The 20,124-nt window shown below is 38.4% G+C and overlaps 1 protein-coding gene across 1 annotated transcript in view; it reads left to right on the plus strand.

Moving 5' to 3' along the window:
- SNTG1 (syntrophin gamma 1) overlaps positions 1 to 20,124 on the plus strand; it is a 602,694-nt gene that overhangs the window by 40,299 nt on the left and 542,271 nt on the right. The window contains exon 2 of the mRNA XM_029924001.1: positions 8,929 to 9,003. The gene's annotated coding sequence lies outside the window, so the exon portion shown is untranslated. The remainder of the gene's footprint in view (positions 1 to 8,928; positions 9,004 to 20,124) is intronic.

A 20,124-nucleotide genomic window follows, 5' to 3' on the forward strand; every position in this document is an offset into this window, starting at 1 on the left:
GCCGTGTTTGTTCTTCCGACCCATGAGCGTTTCCTTTCTTGTGCAGAAGATTTTTACTTTTTACTTTGGTGTTGTCTCACTTATTTATTTTGTTGTTGTTGTTGCCTTTGATTTTAGTGTCAGACTAAAAAAAATCATCATGAAGACCTTTGTCAAAGAACTTACTGCTTATGTTTTCTAGAATTTTTATGGTTTCTGATCTTATGCTCCAGTATTTAATCCATTTGAATTATTTTTTGTGTGTAGTATAAAATAATAGTTCATTTCATTCATTTGCATGTGGTTGTCCGATATTCCCAACCTCGTTTATTGAAGACTGTCCCTTTTCTATTGAATATTCTTTGCTCCTTTGTCATAAATTAATTGACTGTATATGTGTGAATGTATTTTTGGGTTCCTTATTCTATTGCATTGATCTCTGTATCTGTCTTTATGCCAATACCATACATTTTAAACTACTGTATTTTTGTAATATAGTTTGAAATGAAGGAGTGTGATGCCTTTACGTTTTGTATTTCTTTGTGATTTGGTCTTAAGATTTTTGTTTCTGTTTGTCCATTTCACCTGAACTGTTTAATTTTTTGACATATAATTGTGCATAGTACTGTCACAATCTTTTTTAGTTCTATTGAGTTAACAATAATGTCACCACTTCCATTTTCTTTTTTATTATTTTGAGTTCTTTCTTTCTCTTTTTTTCTTTCTTTTGGTCAGTATAGCTAAAATTTTGTCAGTTCTTTTGACTTTTTCAAAAAACTTTTGGCTTCATTGATTTTCTCTACCTTTTAAATATTTATTTTGATGATCTCTGATATACCCTTTATTATTTTCTTTCTTTTTCTAGCTTTGGTCTTAGTTTGTTATCCTCCCTCCTGATTCTTAAGTTGTAAAGATAGGCTGTTGATTTGAGATTTTTCTTGTTTTTAATGTAAGAGTTTGCCTCTATTTTCCTCTTTCGCACCACTTTTCCTGTGTTCCATAAATTTTGGTGGGTTGTATTTTTGTTTTCATTTATCTCTATGTATTTTCTATTTGCTCTTATGATTTCCTTGAACTATTAGTTGTTTAAGATATGCTATTTACTTGCCACAAATGTGAATTTCTTATTTTTCCTTTTAACTGATTTCTAACTTCAACCCACTGTGGTAAGAGAAGATACTTTATATGATATGTACCATTTCAAATCCATCGAGACATAATGTGTGGCCTGCCATATGGCTTATCCTGGAAAATGCACTTTGTGCACTTTAAGAGAATGCATCTACCATTGTTGTTTGATAGAGAATCCTACATACATTTGTTATGTCTACTTAGTTGCTGTGTTGTTCAAGTCTTCTCTTTTCTGTACATTTTTGATCTGGCTTCCTAACCATTATTGAGAACAGAATTCTGAAGTCTCCAGCTATAATGGTATACCTGTGTATTTCTCCCTTCGGCCTAATTTTGTTTAACATATTTTGATAGTCTGTTACTAGATGTACACATTTTAAATTATTCCATCCCCTTGATGTACTGCACCTTTTATTAATATATAATGTATGCCTTCATCTCATAAGCATTTTGGGTTTAAAGTTTATTTTGCCTAATGATACTATGGCCACCATTGCATTCTTTTGGATACTATTTGTATAGAATAACTTTTTCCATTCTTTCACTTTTAATTTTTTTGTGTCTTTTGCTCCAAGATGAATTTGTAGTAGATAACATATAGTTGAATTATAAGTTTTTATCCATTCAGCCAATCACTGTCTTTTGATATAAGAGTTATATCCACTTACATTTAAAGAAATAACTGATAGGGAACTTATTTCTGTCATTTTAAAATTTGTGTTCTGTATGTTTTATAGGCTTTTTTCCTTTATTTCCTACATTAGTTATTTTCTGTTTAGTTGATATTTTATAGTGAAATGTTTAAATTCTTATCTATTTCTAGGGCACCTAGCTGGGTGAGTTGATAAAGGATGTGACTCTTGATTTTGGGGTCATAAGTTCAAACCCCATGTTGGGTGTGGAGCCTACCTTTAAAAAAATTTATTCCTTTTGTGTGTACTGTATAGTTAACTTATTTGTGGTTACCATGAAGATCCCATTTACCATTCTCAAATTATAAAACTCTAATTTAAATTTATATTAACCTGATTTCAACAACATACAAAACTCTGCTCCTTTACACCTCTGTCTGTATTGTTTTGGAATGTTGATGTCACAAAATTTCATCCTTATAGACTATATGCCCCCAAACATAAACTAACAATTCTTTTAAATGCATTAGTGTCTCACATTAGATAGAAAACAAAATGTGGAGTTATAAATCAAAGTTAGAATTAATGTTAGCTTCTAGATAATCATTTAAAAATATATTAGTATCTTAAATCATGTAGAAAGCAAGAGGTAGCATCATAAACTAGTTACAATAATATTAGGTTTTTTTATTTACTGAAGATTGCTTTTATAATTCCAAATTACTACCTACCATTCTTTAATCTTACCCAGCAGGACTCCCTGATCATTTTTTGCAGAGCAGCTCCAGTGACTTATGAAAATGTTTTAATCTCCGCCTCATGATTGAAGGGTAGTTTTGCCAGATAAAGGAATCTTGGTTGACAGATTTGGGGGGGGTTCTGTTTTTCCAGTTAGCACATTGCTACTGCTTTCTGGCCTCCAAAGTTTCTGATGAGAAATCTTCTGACAGTCTGGGTGAGGATCCATCGTGTATAATGTGCCAATTTTCTCTGCTGCTTTCAAGATTTCTTCTTTGTCCTCGGGTTTCATTAATGTGACTAAAATGTGTCGTGGTGTGGGTCTCTTTGAGTTCTTTTTGTTTGGAGTTTGTTGAGCTTTTTGGATGTGTGTTGATGTTCATGAAACTTAAGACACTTCAGCAATTACTTCTTCAGATGCTCTCTTCGCCCCTTTCTCTTTGTCTTCTCCATTTGGAACTTGTACTGTGTACATGCTCATTTGCTAGATGATGTCCCATAGGCCCCTTGGGCTCTTCATTTCTTCAACCTTTCTTTTTCTTTCTGTTCCACAGATTAAATAATTTCTGTTGCCCAATCTACAATATTTTTCTTTTGCCTGGTCAAACCTGCCTTTGAATTCCTCATGTTAACTTTTGAATTATGTACTTTTCACTCTCAGACATTTTTGTTTCTTTTTAGGCTTTCTCTTTATCAACATTTTCTTTTTATTCATACATCAATTTCCTGAGTTTTTTATATTTTTCTTTAGTTCCTTGAACATCTTTAGGTCTGTTGTTTAGAAGTTTTTATCTAGTAGATCAGTAGGTCTTTATTTCAGGAACAGTTTCAGGTGATTGTTTCCTCTTTGAAGAAACCATACTCTCCAGTTTCTTTGTGTGCTTTGTGATTGTGTGTGGGCAGTGTGTGTCAACATGTTGGAAAACCGGACATTTGATTCTAATAATATAACCCAGGAAATCATACTCTCTGTCCCTGAGTTTGCTATTTGATAAAAAATTCATTTTTGCTTAGTTTTTATTAAACCTTTATAGGTTGTCTCTGCACAAGTATTTGTACCATGTGTGAACATAAGATATTTTAGGATTTTTCTGAATCTATGTCTTTTTCCCAAACACACACAGCTGCTTCTAACTCTTACTGTATAGATAGTTGCATGTACATGTCCTGGTCTGTAAAGTCTGACTCCCAAAGGAGAAAAAGAGAAAATGACGGTGATGGTGGAGAACATTTAATTCCCCCCAGAAGGCCCTTCTGCTGGACGGAAGGGACTTGCCACATGAAGGGAGGTGCAACAACAGTGGCTAACCTTCTCTTTTTCTGCACATCCATTATCAGAAGCAGCAATCGGTGATCAGAACACACATCGCCAGTACTTGGAGGAAAGGGTCATGTTTTGCTCCGTCTGGCCCCTGAAAGTCGTGTGCAGTCTGCTCTAGGAACACATGAACAGTGTCTGCCACCAGGCAGGGGATGGATGTGCATAGCTGCTCACATATAAGAGCTAACATTAACTACAACTTACCGTTTAGGTCTTCCCCTGGAAGTTCCAAGCCCTCAGGTTGAGTCCAGACTTCCAAAATTGCAACAGACAGGTTCTGCCAGCATAATTGTTGTCCAGGTGAGGGAGTAGATTCCCAGTGCTTCTTATTCTGTCATCTTCCCCAAATCCTTTGCCTTCCCTTGCTTTTATGAAAAGTATGTATGGCTAATCAACATGGCATTTACTTTTCCTCTGTCTTACCCTCATAAAAATCATATTAAAACGCACACCATTTTCAGATTCTTACATTTTCTTTATGTAACATTTTATTTCAAAGACTTAAGTATGCTCCCTTTGTGAAACTCTGTTAACATAAGAAATAGCAGATGTCTCTTATACATTTATTTTGCACTTTGAGGAACTAGCAAACTGTTTTCTAAGTTGTTGCATTAATTCCAGGGGATAAGAACTGCATCTCTGTGGCTATAATGGGGAACTAGCAAACTGTTTTCTAAGTTGTTGCATTAATTCCAGGGGATAAGAACTGCATCTCTGTGACTATGGCTTTTGATTTTTGCAGTAATTGTATACAGATTTATTTTGTCATGAGAGCAACAGAAAAAAAGACAATTCTGTTAGTCTTCATAGACTAATGGCCATAAGAATTCTACAAAAGATGTTCTCTGAATACAGTAAGAAAATGTATATATAATCATTGCTTAATCAGTTCATTGTAAATGAGTTAGACAAATATGAGATGCTTGAAGGTATCTGTTAAATGTATAATTGCATGCATAATTTTTCCATTTCTGTGGTTGTATTCCTTAGTATTTGCTACATAACAAACTGTCCAAAATCTCTGTAACGTGGAAGACTAAGTACTTTCACTGTGTATGTGGTTATGGGTGGGCTGAGGGTGTGCTGTCTGGACTCTTGAACGTTCCCATGGCTGACGGAGTCCTGTCAGCACTTGGCAGACTTCTCAAACGTCCAGGGCCTCAGATGGGACCATTGCCCTCCGCTGTGTGTGAGTTCTCATGATTCGGCGGGCTCTGCCGGGCTTCATCTTTCTGCTGGAAAAGTAGAGAGAATGTAAAAATATGCAAAGCTCTTTAAGTCCTGGTTGTAGTACAAGTGTATGTTTTCTTCTGTTGTAAACTACTGATCAAGACCAGCTTGGATTTGTGTGATGTGAAACTAGACATTCTTACTGGGAGATGCTGTGAGCCAACTGCAAAGGTCTGAGGTCAAGGGAGAGTTAAGAACTGTCACTCTTTTTACATCTCTGTCATGGTTTTGAAAGATATGATTTTCCCTTTCTCTATTACCCAACGTGGACTCTGACAAACCAGCTCATTGCCTTGGCACCCTCATCTTACAAACTGTATTCTGAAATGCAAGCCAATAAAACATCACTGAGTCACTTATTAATGTTCTGTAAAGATGATGAAAATAATTAAAAATCATTAAAAATCATTTTGGCATTCTTCAGCAAAACTCTAAAGGACCATTACTAGCATTCCTACCCCTATAGTGCAGAATGCCTGCTATGTAGCCTGCAACTTGAATGTAAACCCCGACCCTTGAGTTTCTCCCCGCGGTGGTATGCACGATTTTACTGCTGCTGGCAAGTGTAATTTGAGGCTGTCATTCTGTTACAATGTACTCTATTTTGTAACAAGAGACACAAAAGGTCTTTTGTTAACTATAACAGGGTGCTGCAGTAAATTTGGGCAAGAAGAAAGCTTACTGCACTTGTGCAGACATCAATTGTATCTTGTTGTTTCTTTTTGTAATATCCAAGCTGAGAGCATTTTTCTAATAGTGACAAACCTTCCATTTTAAAAGCTCTGACTTGTGAAATTCGTATTGTTCATAAAATGGAAAAAAGTTGTTTTGAAAACACATCAAAATTTACTATCCAGTTGAATAATGATGGTTTGTCTTACAAGTTTATGAACAAATCCTATTTTGAAACCCAAGTACTGTTTGGACAATGTCTTGCCTCATTAAATAATGATTGTTTAAAGTGTCTATATAGCTGAGTAGTGTTCCAAAATACTTTAGATTTCATTTATTTAATTTTATTTCTTTAACTTTTCCTTCCTTATGTCTGAATTTGTTTTCTTCAATGGTACTTGTGTTACAGTGTTTTCAGTGAATAGAAATTTGTGTTAGGAAATACAGCAAGCATTTGGCAAACAGACAGCAGGAATATATCCACGTTACATAACGTGCCCATAACTGACACCTGGAACATGTATTTTAAAGTTATACATATTTTCTTAAATTTCTCATTTAAAATGTTTCTATTAAATCCCTAAATCCAAAAATGGAGTTGGATTTCTGCTTCTAAAGAAACTTGGGGAGAGTAAGTAAGTTTTGCCTATTTCATCCACTTAAGTACAGCGTAAAATCCTAGACATCATATGTGAACCATTCATATTAAGACCTGGAAAGGCAGAAATACATCAGCTGGGGAACATGGTCTTGAGGTCCCTGGAACTTCTTTTTTTTTGCCTTGTATTTCCCAGTCAGCAGAAACTCTGCATCCTTCCTTTCTTAAGTAATAAATTTACTGAATTTCCTTTTTTTAGGTGTTTTGTAGTGTTAGCAAATTCCATCTTTGGTTATTTGATTGTTGTTTTGGTTTTTAGTTTTTATCTGGCTTCTCTGGTTCACTCATGGTATTAACTGGGAGTCTCTGGGGAGGTACCTGTTGTTTAAAAGTAAACATTAACGGGAGGTGGTGGACCTGCAGCTGGTCAGTAGCTGAACAAAAGACATAAACTGAGACGTCTAGCTATCAGGGATCCTGTCCCTATTTCATGAATCATACTTGGTGCTGCGCACACCTGGGGATGCAGGGACTGTGGCGGCGGCTAATCCTGGCTCCAGGCAAACCCAAAGAATCCAGGCGCCACAACAGCACACAGCTCTCGGAGCAGTGCTCCTGCGCTCACACTTTAACCTGCTCCTGTGGAACAAGGACACGTTTTAGTGATTTGTTTGTTTGTTTTTTATTGGAGAATTTTCATGTATATTTCCTATTCCTGAAACAAACCCCATGGAATACAGATATAGAAGAAAAAAAAAAAAAGAGATGGAGGGGTGGCTGGGTGGCTCAGGTAGTTAAGCATCAACTTCGGCTCAGGGCATGACCTCACAGTTGGTGGGTTCCAGCCCCGCGTCAGGCTCTGTGCTGGCAGCTCAGAGCCTGGAGCCTGCTTCTGATTCTGTGTCTCCCTCTCTCTGCCCCTCCCCTGCTTGCACTCTGTCTCTCTCTCAAAAATAAATAAACTTAAAAGAAGAGAGAGAGAGAGAGAGATGGAGAAAATGAGGTTAGGTTAAATAATTAGTTCATAGAAAACAAAGTTAACAACAGAGGCTTAAAAATTATACATCTTGAGATGCAGAGTTGAGAATTATACTGTGAATGATTTCATTCTCAATACACAATTCTGCATCATCAAACTTCCGAATTAAAAGCAACTTTAGCCACATGCAGCATCTTCTGAGGCTACAGTCATGTATCAACTGTGCTATGTGATACAGAGATAAGGGTCTGTTTACAAATCCAGATACATCACTGCTGGAATCCACATGCTTGTGTTTTAGGACAGATTTCTCTGTTTTGGTGTCTCCTCTCAGCCAGTGGTTGGTCTGCGTACCTTGTAGACAGATGGCCCTCCCCTGACGAGGCCACTTACTTCTTCAAAGCCAGGAAGAGAATCTTTACCAGTTTGAATCTATGACCCTTTGTAAGTTCTCCCCTTCCTAAGCCAAGTCCCGCTCCTCAAGAAAATCTCTGTCAAATTGGTTAATTCAAAGTTGACTGATTTGGGAGATGAGGACAGCCGACTCCCCTCACCTGTGTCATCCGGCGGACCCTCCTCACGGAGGTGACCTCCATCAAAGCCACAAGCTTGGCCCGCAGTCACGGGATCCTGGGCGAGGGAACATGCAGGGGTGCCCTGGGGCGTGGGGTTCTGGAGGCCAGTCAGACTTATTCCTCCCTTAGCCCAGGAGCTTGTACCGTAGTTAGGGTTGTCAACACGGCCACGGTTCAGATGTCTCTGTGGAGCTTACTCAAAAGACATGTATTCATAGGCATAGGTCTCTGTATAAATCTGAATCAGATGCAGAATTTGGATGCCCCTACTGAATCAGATATGTATCTCTGATGAACTATGCAGTTTCTACGCAGCCAGCTGTGTGCCTCTGGAACTTCTTTTGAAAATGACTGCTCTATTAAATGTGACATTCTACCTGCCTGCCGTTGTTTTAAAGTATTAGAGTGTGTTTAAAACTACCATTGAGTTCATGAGAGGACAAATAGCATAAATGGGAGCATTAAAAATGAAGTGGCTACAGCTGAAACATCATGCTAGCCCCGGAATCGCAGTCCACCGCCCGGCCTTGATGTGTAGAGGCTGACCCGCTCTCCTTCAGTATAAAACTGAGTTAACAGCTCTGTCTCATTAAAAAAAACAGTAATCACTTCACGGCATCAAATCAACACACTATTCCTCACAGGGAGTGCTTTTAAATATTATCCCCAGTAATTTAGGCTTGGAGTCTAATTCTAAAGGCTGTGGAATTGACAGCTTATATCCAAATGCCAACTACTGGCAGATAGGATTTTGGGCAGATTCCCAAATACGCTTTTCTACTTTTATTTTTATAAGCCAGTTTCCCTAAAATGTGTTCTGCAGAACTCAGTCTATATTATAGCATTAGCAATTTGGGAAATACTCATCATGCTACTTCCTCTCTTGATGATTCACAAGGTTTTGAGTGACTCCTAGAAATTCACAAAGAAGTGTGGTAAAAATTGAATATGATACAAATGTATATGGGATTCACGTCTTCCTTATGGATAAAGTGGATCAATTTCAGTGTACAGATGTTATTATTTCTATTTTGAATGCTCATAGGACTTTTATTTCTGCTTTCTGCGCCTAGACTGCTCTCCAGAATGTTGAGGTTGCCAGAGAAGTGACGTCTGAAAAGGGAAAATACTGCTCTACTTAAATTCAGGTAAGGCCACTACGTTTCAATATGTCATTGTGAGTAATTTAATGAAAAAATAATCATGTTTCTACGTTTCTAATATGAGTTGTTTCTTCAGTATTAAGCTTTATGAAGCCTCTTTGCTCTATGTAAATTTTTTAAATTGATTTTCTGATTTGGGAGGGCAGCCACACTCTGCACACATGTGGGTGTTCAGTAGTTAGATTGTGTTTGAACAGATCTTTCTGTCTTTCCGCCATATTTATTTAAGCAACTGTATTGAATTTATGTTGTGTCTTTAAAGAGCATCATTAAGAGGAAGAAGCAATATAAATTCGTTTTTCTAAAGCTTGCTTCCTTAGGTGGGGGGCCCTTGCGTCCTGCTCCAGGCGAGAGTTGGTGCCGCACACTGCTGTGAGCTATGCGGTCCTGGACAAAGGGGAAACGGGGACTGTACAAGGGGCCTTGGCAAAGTGCTCTAAAATGCGTCACAACTCCAGAGCCCTGGGGACGATCACAGTCTCTCCTGTTTATTCAGAATGAAGGAAGGGAAAGTGTAATGAAAAATAGTGAAGTAAACCAAACATGCTTTCAGAAAGGGAGCTAGGGTCCCCAGCAAAGCAGGTGGAGGAGGAACATGTCTCTGACCTCAGTGCCAGGACAAGTGTTACTTTTGGAAGGGCTCATACTGACAAGGAAAAACAGAACATGGCCACTGAATTTTAGGATTAAAGACACTGGATCTGTTTTCCTCATGAATTTTCAGTGTCACTGAGTTATTTCCTGTCACGTGAGGACTTGCATTGTAGTTTCCGGGAGAATCATGAGCTTGTCGTCAGCTGTTATGTTTAAGGGAATGTGAACCTGAAAACTCTGTGCACACTGTTGTATTAAGTTGTATTTAAATGTAATAGTAAAATGGCAGACATTCTTGCATATAGGTCTGTGTGTTATGAAAACCACAGAGTTCTAGGACTTGATGTGTTCCCGCAGATGGCCTGTGAGTGGATTTCTCAGACTGGTTCTTGAGAAGCGCGGCAAGGTTCAGAACCACTGAAGATTGCCAGCAGTTAGCTCTAGAGTTGTTCTGGTGACTGAACATTCTAGATATTTAATCATAATATTTTGAGTGGGAGCCACACAGTGCTCTATCAGTCACAGCAGCACCCAGGTGGGGTGGGGCGCTAGTACTTCCTATCTCACCGAATTTGATCCCTCACCACCTGGGTGCAGGCAGTTCTTGTCCTCATCCTAAAACACAGAACATTCTCATCATTTGCATGAACTCAGAAAATTCTAATGCACACTTTCCAAGGAAGCCCAAAGAACACATTCCAGCACATCAGAAAATTATATCCAAGGTTTGAAATGATTTTCCATTGCTGGACTATGGGCATCGTTAGATCTTTTCTTCAAATAAAATATCTTAGAAAAGTCCACAAGATAAAGCAGAGGGGTGATAAAAAATGTTATTGAAACCGGAGTGAGTGTTAGAGAACCACCTGGCCTGTCCACCACCACCTTACGTTACCTCTGCATCTGTTCCTCACTCCCCAAACCCTACAGCCCTGATGGTTGGTAATACTTCATGGAAGCCTGTGATGCTTTGGCATTCTGGGCCTTCGTTTTGAAGCCCACGTGGAAGTATTAACTTAAACAGAGACAGAGAGTGAACCCTAGAAGTGGGAACTGCCAAAATTATGCTCCCCTAGCCAGGAAGGGGAAGGTGATTGCTCTGCAAGAAAGATCATCGGTTCCCTATTTAGGTTTCCTGGTGTCAGGTGTGGCGCTGGGTGTTTTCCCTTCACCACTGTGGAAAGCTCCCTGGACAGGATTTCAAAGCATCACACCTTGCACATCCTGTCCGGAGCCCAAGAAAGGTTATGAATCCTAAATGAAAGCGGGGAAAAGGCAGTCGTAAGAAAAGTAATGAAAATTCATTTGAAGATGGCTGTTCCCATCCTCACAGCACCTCATAAAAAATAGTTAATATTTTATTTTTAAAAATATCTCTAAATACATTTCAAATATTTTTCTATTTTCTTAGGTATTTATGCTTTCATGGTTTTTATTTCAAAAAATTTTTATGTTTATTTGCTATTGAGACAGAGAAACAGAGGGTGATTAGGGGAGGGGCAGAGAGAGAGGGAGACACAGAATCCGAAGCAGGCTCCAGGCTCTGAGCTGTCAGCACAGAGCCCGACGCAGGGCTCGAACCCACGAACCATGAGATCATGATCTGAGTTGAAGTCGGACACTTAACCGACTGAGCCACCCAGGCACCCCATCATGGTTTTTACTGAAGTTAACATAATTTGTTGACAAGCAACATGCCTCCATTGATATCGTTTTGAGACAGGATGAAAAAATAGGAGAAATACTAAATGTGGCCTCATAACACATTGCCTACCCACATTGCCCCACTTTCTGATACTTTGCGAAGAGAGAGCCTAAGGCTGGCAGACAGGCCCCCGCCCCGCAGCAGGTGGGATGTGTGTGCCGTCCCTCGGGCGCTCAGGTGGCCCAAGAACACAGGGAAGGGGACAACAAATGGGTCACTGACGGAGGTCATAGTCCTGCAGGGCCTGCGTCTCCATCAACTTACAAATATCTTAGTAAACCACAAGGAAAAAGGCTATCATATCGGTAGCCTAATCTCCAGAACCCTATAGACTCCATTTCCTAGAGCCCCAGCATCACCCCGCTCCATAGTGGTGTGGGAAACAGAGGCAGAAGAAAATGGCACAGAGAACTACATTTCCTTGTAGCCTGCAGCCCATTGACAGACCAGTGAGGCAGGCAGAGTGAGTTTCTCCAAGAGCTCCTACTGTCTTCAAGCCAATGCTTTGCTGGAGGGAAAACAACCTTAGCATGACAATAGTTAGGCCTCCACTATCTGGGGAGTCTTCTTCAGCAAATGAAAGTCTCACTGGAAACTTCCCCTGGACTTGACCTTCCCCAGCTCCATCTCATATCCTGGTCTGGGGCAGCTCTTCCTGCCTATGGGTCCTGTCCCTGTGCTTTAATAAAATCACCTTTTTGCACCAAAGACAACCCAAGAATCCTTTCTTGGCCCCCAGCTCTGGACTCTATGAACCCCACTATCACCCCAAAACCTCATCACTTTGCACACACGGAATATTTCAAAATAACAATCTTAGCATGTACTGTTCCTGGATTTCTTCTAGTATCTGACCTGTAGAATTTTACTTGTGCCTCCCAAGTATTCATGCTCATATTTGTCCACATTTGAAACTAAACAGGCTTTATGTTTGAATGGAAAACAACCCCATGAGCAAAAGCAAAACGGTCGTCCACCGGGTGGGCAGCTGTCCTGGCCCAGCCGCTTGCCCTGCTTTGAGCTGCCTGCCCTCTCTACTTGGCTAGAGGAAGTTTCCTGGGCTGTTTTTTTTTAATTGCCAGAACAAGATTGCTATAATCTAAACACTTAATAGTTGAATGTATAGATTTTATGCTATTACTGCTTTTTTGTGCTGTCACAGATGTTTGAGAATCTGATCTTTTTTTTTGACCTTATAATTTCTATTGGTCTTCCTCTTCCCATTCTCTTTGTGTTCTGTGTGGGACCTGGTGCAACATCTCTGGGCCCACTTGCCACCCAAACTGTGATTCGAATCTCCAGTCTTTTAAGGCGTGTTTGTGAGTTTAGTCATTGGCTTCAGTGGCAAAACATCTCTATTTTTGGTTTTGCTGGCTCTATTGTCTGTCCTGGGTAAAGTGACACAATTATCAGATGCAAAAGAAGCGTAGCCTTGAGCACAAAACTGACTTCATATTCTAGGCAACTTTCTTAATGTTTTCTGACTGAGCTGCACTCCCTGGCTTCCTTTTTTACCGGGATTTGACTGAAAAAGGTGCCTGTGGGAGGCATGGCTCCTGGCCACCTTGCAAAGAGCCAGGTTATTCCCTGCTGACTTGTGTTTTGGTTTTTGCTTATTTTCTGTTTTCATGAGAGTTCAAAAGAAGAAACCACAGTTTCTTTTTGTAACCCCAAGATCTACCATCATGCCAGGAGGTATAAGGTCTCAGTAAATATTTCAGAAAAAAAACCCAAATTGATGAAAATATGTTTGGAGCAGAGTTCTGTGCATTTCAAAGACATTCTCCCACAGTTGAGAAAAGTCTGTCTACATTACAAATGTACTCTCCTTTCCATTTCCCACCCAGTATCACTAGTTCTAGTAGTTCTTGGTATTGCTTTCTTTCATGGACTGATTAACGTAGTTTGCTTTAGTCTTGGTCATTCCATCTTCCCCTATTTTGGAAAATTCAACAAAGAGAATGTTGGATAATTTTGGCCAGATGGAGACTATTGGTAGCCTCTTGGGGCTCAAAGTATGTATTCACGTATCTGTGTCTGTCTGTGAAGAAGATTCACAAGAAAATCTTTAGGTTGCCATCAGTTACCTTTGGTGATATTGTAAACAGCAACAAAAAATTTTATGGAAATGTCATAAATATAATAACCTTAACACTCAGCTCTGTATCACAGCTACAGAGTAATATTGGAAAAATACTGGAGTATGGTCACCAGAATGACGGAGGGATTCAGTGCCCTCTAAGGAGAATGGACCTAGTTCATATACTCTCCACATTCTCTCAGTCCTGCCCAGGTTTTCAATTTTAGCTGCTTTCCTTGCTTTTGGGCTAGAATATTCCTGGTGATGGCTCATACCATTCCCCTGGGTAAAACGCCTCTCCTATAGTCAGAGCGTATTTCCTACCATCAGTGCCAGCCTTTCCTACTGCTGTGCACAAGGGCCCTTCTCTAACATAGTCTCTGTTCTTCCCATGGAAGAGGAGTCACAGCATCTAGGGGGCATGGTCCATCCTAACTGGATCCATGGAGTCTTTGGTTTCCAGAGTCAGCTCAGGGGTGCTGGGTAAGCCAAGCAAACACTGACCGGTGAACCAGGATCAGGGATGACTTTGTGGGAGGAAGAAGTGTGCACTCAGAGAGGGTCCCTGAGCATAGAGGATTTATGTTCAAGCACACTTGATTTAATTTACATTCAGGTTCACTGTGCACTAAAGTTCAATATGTTTTTTCAAAGAACTAGTGTCTTGTATCTATTATTAGAGTATCATGCAGAGTCTTACCACCGGATAATGTCCCCTGTTATTCACCTCTTTAGCCCTCCTCCTTTCCTCCAAACTCTCGAAAACTGCTGTGTGTGTGTGTGTTTTTTTAAATCATCTCTAGAGTTTTGGCTACTCCCAAATGCCATGTAATAGGAATCATATAGTGTGTAGCCTTTTCAGCCTGGATTCTTTCACTTAACAAAATGCATTTAAGAGTCATCAAGGTTTTTTGTTTTGTCTTTTGTCTTCTGGCTTCCTCAGTACTTTCTTTTTATGCAAATAATGCACCACTATATAGACATACCACCGTTTATTTATTCACCTACTACTGAAGGAAATTATGAAGAAAGCTTCAGTAAACTTTCATGTGAAGGTTTAAAGCATTTTCTAATCATTTGTCTGAATATCTAGTAATGCAACTGCTATATCATATGGTAAGAAAGGATATAGAGAGTCTTATAAAGACTATAAACTCTTCCAAAGTAGCGGCACCATTGTCCATCCCGACCAGCAGTGAAGGAGATCTCCTGTGGTTCTGCATCCTTGCCAGCAAATGATACTGTCCGTTCTAAAATGTTATGTGGTATTTAAATATTTAACCTCTACAGTATCTTTTATAAAGTTAGGAATAAGACATTAACACACCTAAAAATATACTCTCATAGTGAGTAGAGACATTTTTTTCCAAAGCAATGTAGCTTATTAACACCGTATCAAGCAAATATACATCAAGGGGAATATTCTGTGGGGGACACAGACATTAAAGATTTAATAACAAAATTAAAGTAGTTTATAAATTCAAAATGGATGAAAGACCTAAATGTGAGTCTTGAAACTATAAAAATTGTCAAAAAGAACACAGGCAGTGACCTCTTTGGCATCAGCAAATTCTTTTTAGATATGTCTCAGGAGCAAAGGAAAGAAAAGCAAGAATGAGCTCCTGGGGCTTCTTCACAATAAAAAGGCTTCTGGACAAGGAAGGAAACAATCAACAAAATTAAAAGGGGAACCCTATGGCGTAGGAGAAAGAATTTATAAATGATACATCTGATAAAGGGTTAGTACCCAAAATACATAAAGAACCCATAAAACTTAACACCAGCAAACAAATAATCCAATTGAATAAAATGGGCAGAATAGACATTTTTCCAAAGACATACAGATGGCCAGCAGACACACATGAAGTGATGCTCAACATCACTGATCCTCAGGGAAATCCAAGTCAAAACTACAGTGACTACAGTGACACCTCATACCTTTCCGAATGGCTAAAATCAACATGAGAAGAAACAACAGGTGCTGGTGAGGATGCAAAGAAAGGGGAACCCTCTTGCCCTGTTGGTGGTAATGCAAACTGATGCAGGCATTCTGAAAAACAGGGTGGAGGTTCCTCAAAAAACTAAAAATAGAACTATCTTATGGTCCAGTAATTACACTACTAGATATTTACCCCAAAAAATACAAACCTACTAATTCAAAGGGATACATGCACCCTAATATTTATAGCAGCATTATCTACAATAGTCAAAGTATGGAAACAGGCCAAGTGTCCATCAACTGATGAAGGGGTAAGGTAGAAGTGGTATATATACAATGAATATTATTCAGCCATAATAAAAGAATGAAATCTTGCCTTTTGCAACAATATAGATGGAGCTAGAGAGTATTATGGTAAGGGAAATAAGATAGAGAGAAAGAAAATACCAGATTATTTCACTCATATGTGGCACATAAGAAACAAAACAAAAGAACGAAAGGAGAAAAATAAGAGATGGAAGCAAACCAAGAAACAGACACTTAACAATAGAGAGCAAATGATGGTTACCAGTGGGGCGGTTGGTGGGGGGATGGGTAAAATAGGTGATGGAGATGAAGGAGTGCACTTGCAGAGTGCCGATGAGCACGGGGTGTTGTGTGCAAGTGTTGACTATATTGCACACTCGAAACTAATATTACACTGTAGGTCACTTAACTGCAATTTAAATAAAAACTTATAAAAACAATTTAGAAGTAATAAATCTATATATCTCAACAGTAAAAATAGTGGTTATAATTAGTTGGAAGTTATATGAAGGAAAGACTAAGCAGACATGGGAGAAATCAGATGAGGTTCCTTATTCTTCTCCTCCCCTTTCTTGCCTCTCCCCCACCTTGTTTTCCTTCTCCTCCTAAATGAACAGATACAATATGAGGCCCCTTCCACCACTCCTGATATGTGTACCTTGTCAATACTTGGTCAACAACTTCTTGCCCCTCTCAGCAAAATGTAGTCATGTAGTTTCTTGGACATTTCTTACTCTTGAAATACCAACTGTTCATAACATCTACACCTATCTATTCTTCCCGTCTTTTCACTTATTTTCTGATGATAATTTTCGTTATTTTTGTCTTGCTCTATCTTTGCTGTGTCCTTAAATCTCATCTTTCTTCGATGCTGTTACCTGTATGGACTAACTCTTTTTTTTTAAACTTTATTTATTTATTTTGTGTGTGTGAGAGACAGAAAATGAGTAAGTGAGGGAGGGTCAGAGAGAGAAAGAGAGAGAGCAAGAGAGAGAGAGAGAGAGAGAGAGAGAGAGAGAGAGAGAGAGAGAGAGGGAATCCCAAGCAGGCTCCATGCCATCAGTGCAGAGCCCGACTTGGGCCTCGAACTCACAAACCATGAGATCATGATCTGAGCTGAAATCAAGAGTCAGATACTTAACTGAGTGAGCCAACCAGGCACCCCTGTATGGACCAATTATTTCCAGGAATGTTTTTTACTCTAGTAAAAGCCTCCTTATCATATAAGAACCAAACAAATATCTCACCACCTTCCACAGATTTTTCAGGTGTCCCAATCCAAATTAATTATTCTTTGCCTCTACACATAAATGACCACATTTTATATTATTTTCATCTCTTTTCCCTACCAAATTGTGAACTCCTGAAGGGAAAGGATTGGATTCACTCTATTACTAATAATACTGTTTAGTCCAGCTCATTTTATTCAGACTGTTAGAACCAGTAGTCTCCAGTCTCTGTTGATGGAAACTGCCCTGGGCACGATATTCAGTTATCTAAATTGGGCCCAGATTCCATGTCTCTACACATCTTCTAGTCTCCCATCTCACTTCTGTACCTGGCACCCCTCAGAGACTATGTCTGGCTGTTTTGACATGAACTTTGTGTCTGATTTTCCTAACAGACTTTCACATAAATTTGACCCCTGTTTCTTTTAATTATCTTGATGTAATCCTAGCATTCTTGTTTTTGCACATACTAACTAAAGCTCCAGGAATAACCATTAGTGCTATTTGCACATTATACATTCTCATTATTTTTAAAGTTGAATTGAGTTTAACTGGTATTTACAACATTAAGTGATTAAACAAGTTAACATTTTGAGTATTTAGGGAGAAAAATAATACTAGTACAATAAATATTGTTTAACAGGTTTTTAATTTCTTTTTTAAAGTACTGTGATTGCTAGTATAAGTATTAAAATCTTAAAAGGTGAGAAAATACAAAATTCAATCTGTAAGATTTCTTACTGATGGAGCATACTTAGTGATGGATATACAAAAAATGATAGGCTTTAGAATTATATTACCTTTTGGTCTTTTATAAGTCCAATTTGGATGTTTCCACATATTAATTTTTAAATAACAATGAAGGAAAATCGACAGTTTGAGAAGAGGCCAGTTGGCCAAATGAAGAAACACAGTTCCATTGAAATGAATGTCATGACACAATACAAGAATTATTGTGCTATTTAAAAACCAAGCCAGATTTTCAAAATTATCCTACAACTCTGTGTTACACTATATTATTTCTGAACTCAGTGGAGCAAAGTGGTAACATCTAAATAAGAACATAATATGGTTTTATAAAGTTAGATCAAAATTAACAGGCCTTTATTTTAAAAATGAATGGCATTTACAGAGTGAGAACCCTGGTCTAAATTCTTATGTATTAAAGAGACAGAGAGAAATGAATATATAATGACCATCTGTCATTTATAGCATTTAATATATTTTTTCTTCTTTTTTTAATTTCAGTGTAGCATCTAGCTTTTGATATATGGATGGCAGGTTTAATATTGGCAATTGCATTTTCTTTATTTTATATGTTGAGATCATCGCAGATCAAAAATTGCTTCTTCATTATTCAGTCAACTATCCAGTATTTTTCCACTATATGGCCCAATTCTATTATTATTATTAGTTCAGAGGATGAAGAATCTGAGGAATGAGTCCTCAGTTAAATAACATGATTAATGAGGATGAAATGGAAGAGAAAATATATAAAATATGGATAGATGTTACTAATGAAAATTATTTTATGATTACATCTACTGATGACCCAATGTATTACTGATAAAAATAGCCCTAATCATAACAAGAAAATATTTTTTCTTGAAAATTATATGTTCACAGACACACTCAGACACACAGACACACACCTCTTAGGAATTACTTCCCATTCACCTATCTCCTTTGGTCACTTATTCTAATTTCAGTCACTCCTACAGTGGTCAAATCTACCTGGACTTTGAAATACTTTATGCAGGTACAAGTCACCAGCTCCTCACCTTATTTCTGCATCTTGTACTCTTCAGCTCTTTTCTCCTTCCTGGACATTTCTGAGTGAGGTGAGACACCAAAAAAACCCTCAGAAGTACTATGGAGTTGAAGATCCACAAGACAAATCTTTGACCAGGGGAAGAACAGACTCAATGGATGCCTTTTTTTCTCCTTTTTCCTCAGAGGCACTGTCCTGAGAAACTGACCATTCATGAGTGCTTCATACCACGTGGTGTCCAATTCTGGACTAGATCCTTTCCCCATTTCAGCACATAAGGTTGTTAACTCCTAATCTGACCCAGTCTCCGACCCTTTCCTGATCTCCTAAACCTTCCAACTATTGTCTTTCCTACACACTTTTGCCATCAGCAGAATCTCTATATCCTCTTCAAGTGCCACAAATATTCCTTTCACCTTCTTGCTCTAATTCAAGAATGGAATTAGACAATATTTTCTGTCCAGACTTCTTGAGTTGCATCTTCTACAATTCAAGAACAATTAAAGAGGTAGGCATGTGTTCAACTTGCTCCTCTTTGCTTGCTGCTTATCTAATTCATTTCCTCTTTCTTTTTCTATAGATTGCTGCGACTTTGCAATGCATCCAATCAGATTTTATTGCTCATATATATCATGATACCATATACTGGAACATGGACACGATTACTCATTTACTAAAGATATTAGCATCTGTCTAATGGTGTTTTTCTACACTAGTTCTGCAGTTACTCTGTGCCAACATTTGTGTAGAAGATCCAAAACTCTGAGATTTCTGGTCTCTACCTCTTCCCTTTCAGTTGTTTGTACCTTCTTACACAACTTTCAATTCCTGTTAATTTCTAAAAGTACATTATCACCTTTTGTTGTACTATCTCCAAAGTCTGTGTTTTGACTCTGTATGCTACTTTTACAATTCCCTTACTTAGTTACTCTATGTCAGAGTTTACTGAGGACTTCTAATCCATCAACCTTTTACCCTGATCACTGTCTATAACCAGTTATATCTTCATATTCATCTTATATAACTTGGATTCCAAAATGTATCAGTCTAATGACTATGATGCATCTATTTTTTTAACCTTTCTTTTCTTTTCTAATACTCACTTGGAAAAACCTTAACCAAGATTAAAATATCTATCTGCTTACCGAAGTAGCAGCATAGGCTAAGGAAAAAATACAATTATGCTGCTAAGTCCACTTTAGGTTTTGATCCCAAACCTTATTCAGCTAATAACTACTACTTGCTAGTAATCATTTGTCTTAGTTGACTATTTATATCTCCATTCTCCCCCCAAATTTCTGCACACCTCCCCCCATCATTTATGTCTAATAATCTTGCTTTTACTTTCCTATAATAGAAGCAATAAGAAGCAAATTACGTCATCTGTTTCTGAGGAAATCTGCTAAGCTCCTTGCATCCCTACCCATAGCTCTCTTGTTGCTGTGAATGGAATGTTTATGCTCCTGTCTGAGCCCCAAACTC

This window comes from Suricata suricatta, chromosome 15 (assembly GCF_006229205.1).
Source record: "Suricata suricatta isolate VVHF042 chromosome 15, meerkat_22Aug2017_6uvM2_HiC, whole genome shotgun sequence".
NCBI classification, from domain to species: domain Eukaryota; kingdom Metazoa; phylum Chordata; class Mammalia; order Carnivora; family Herpestidae; genus Suricata; species Suricata suricatta.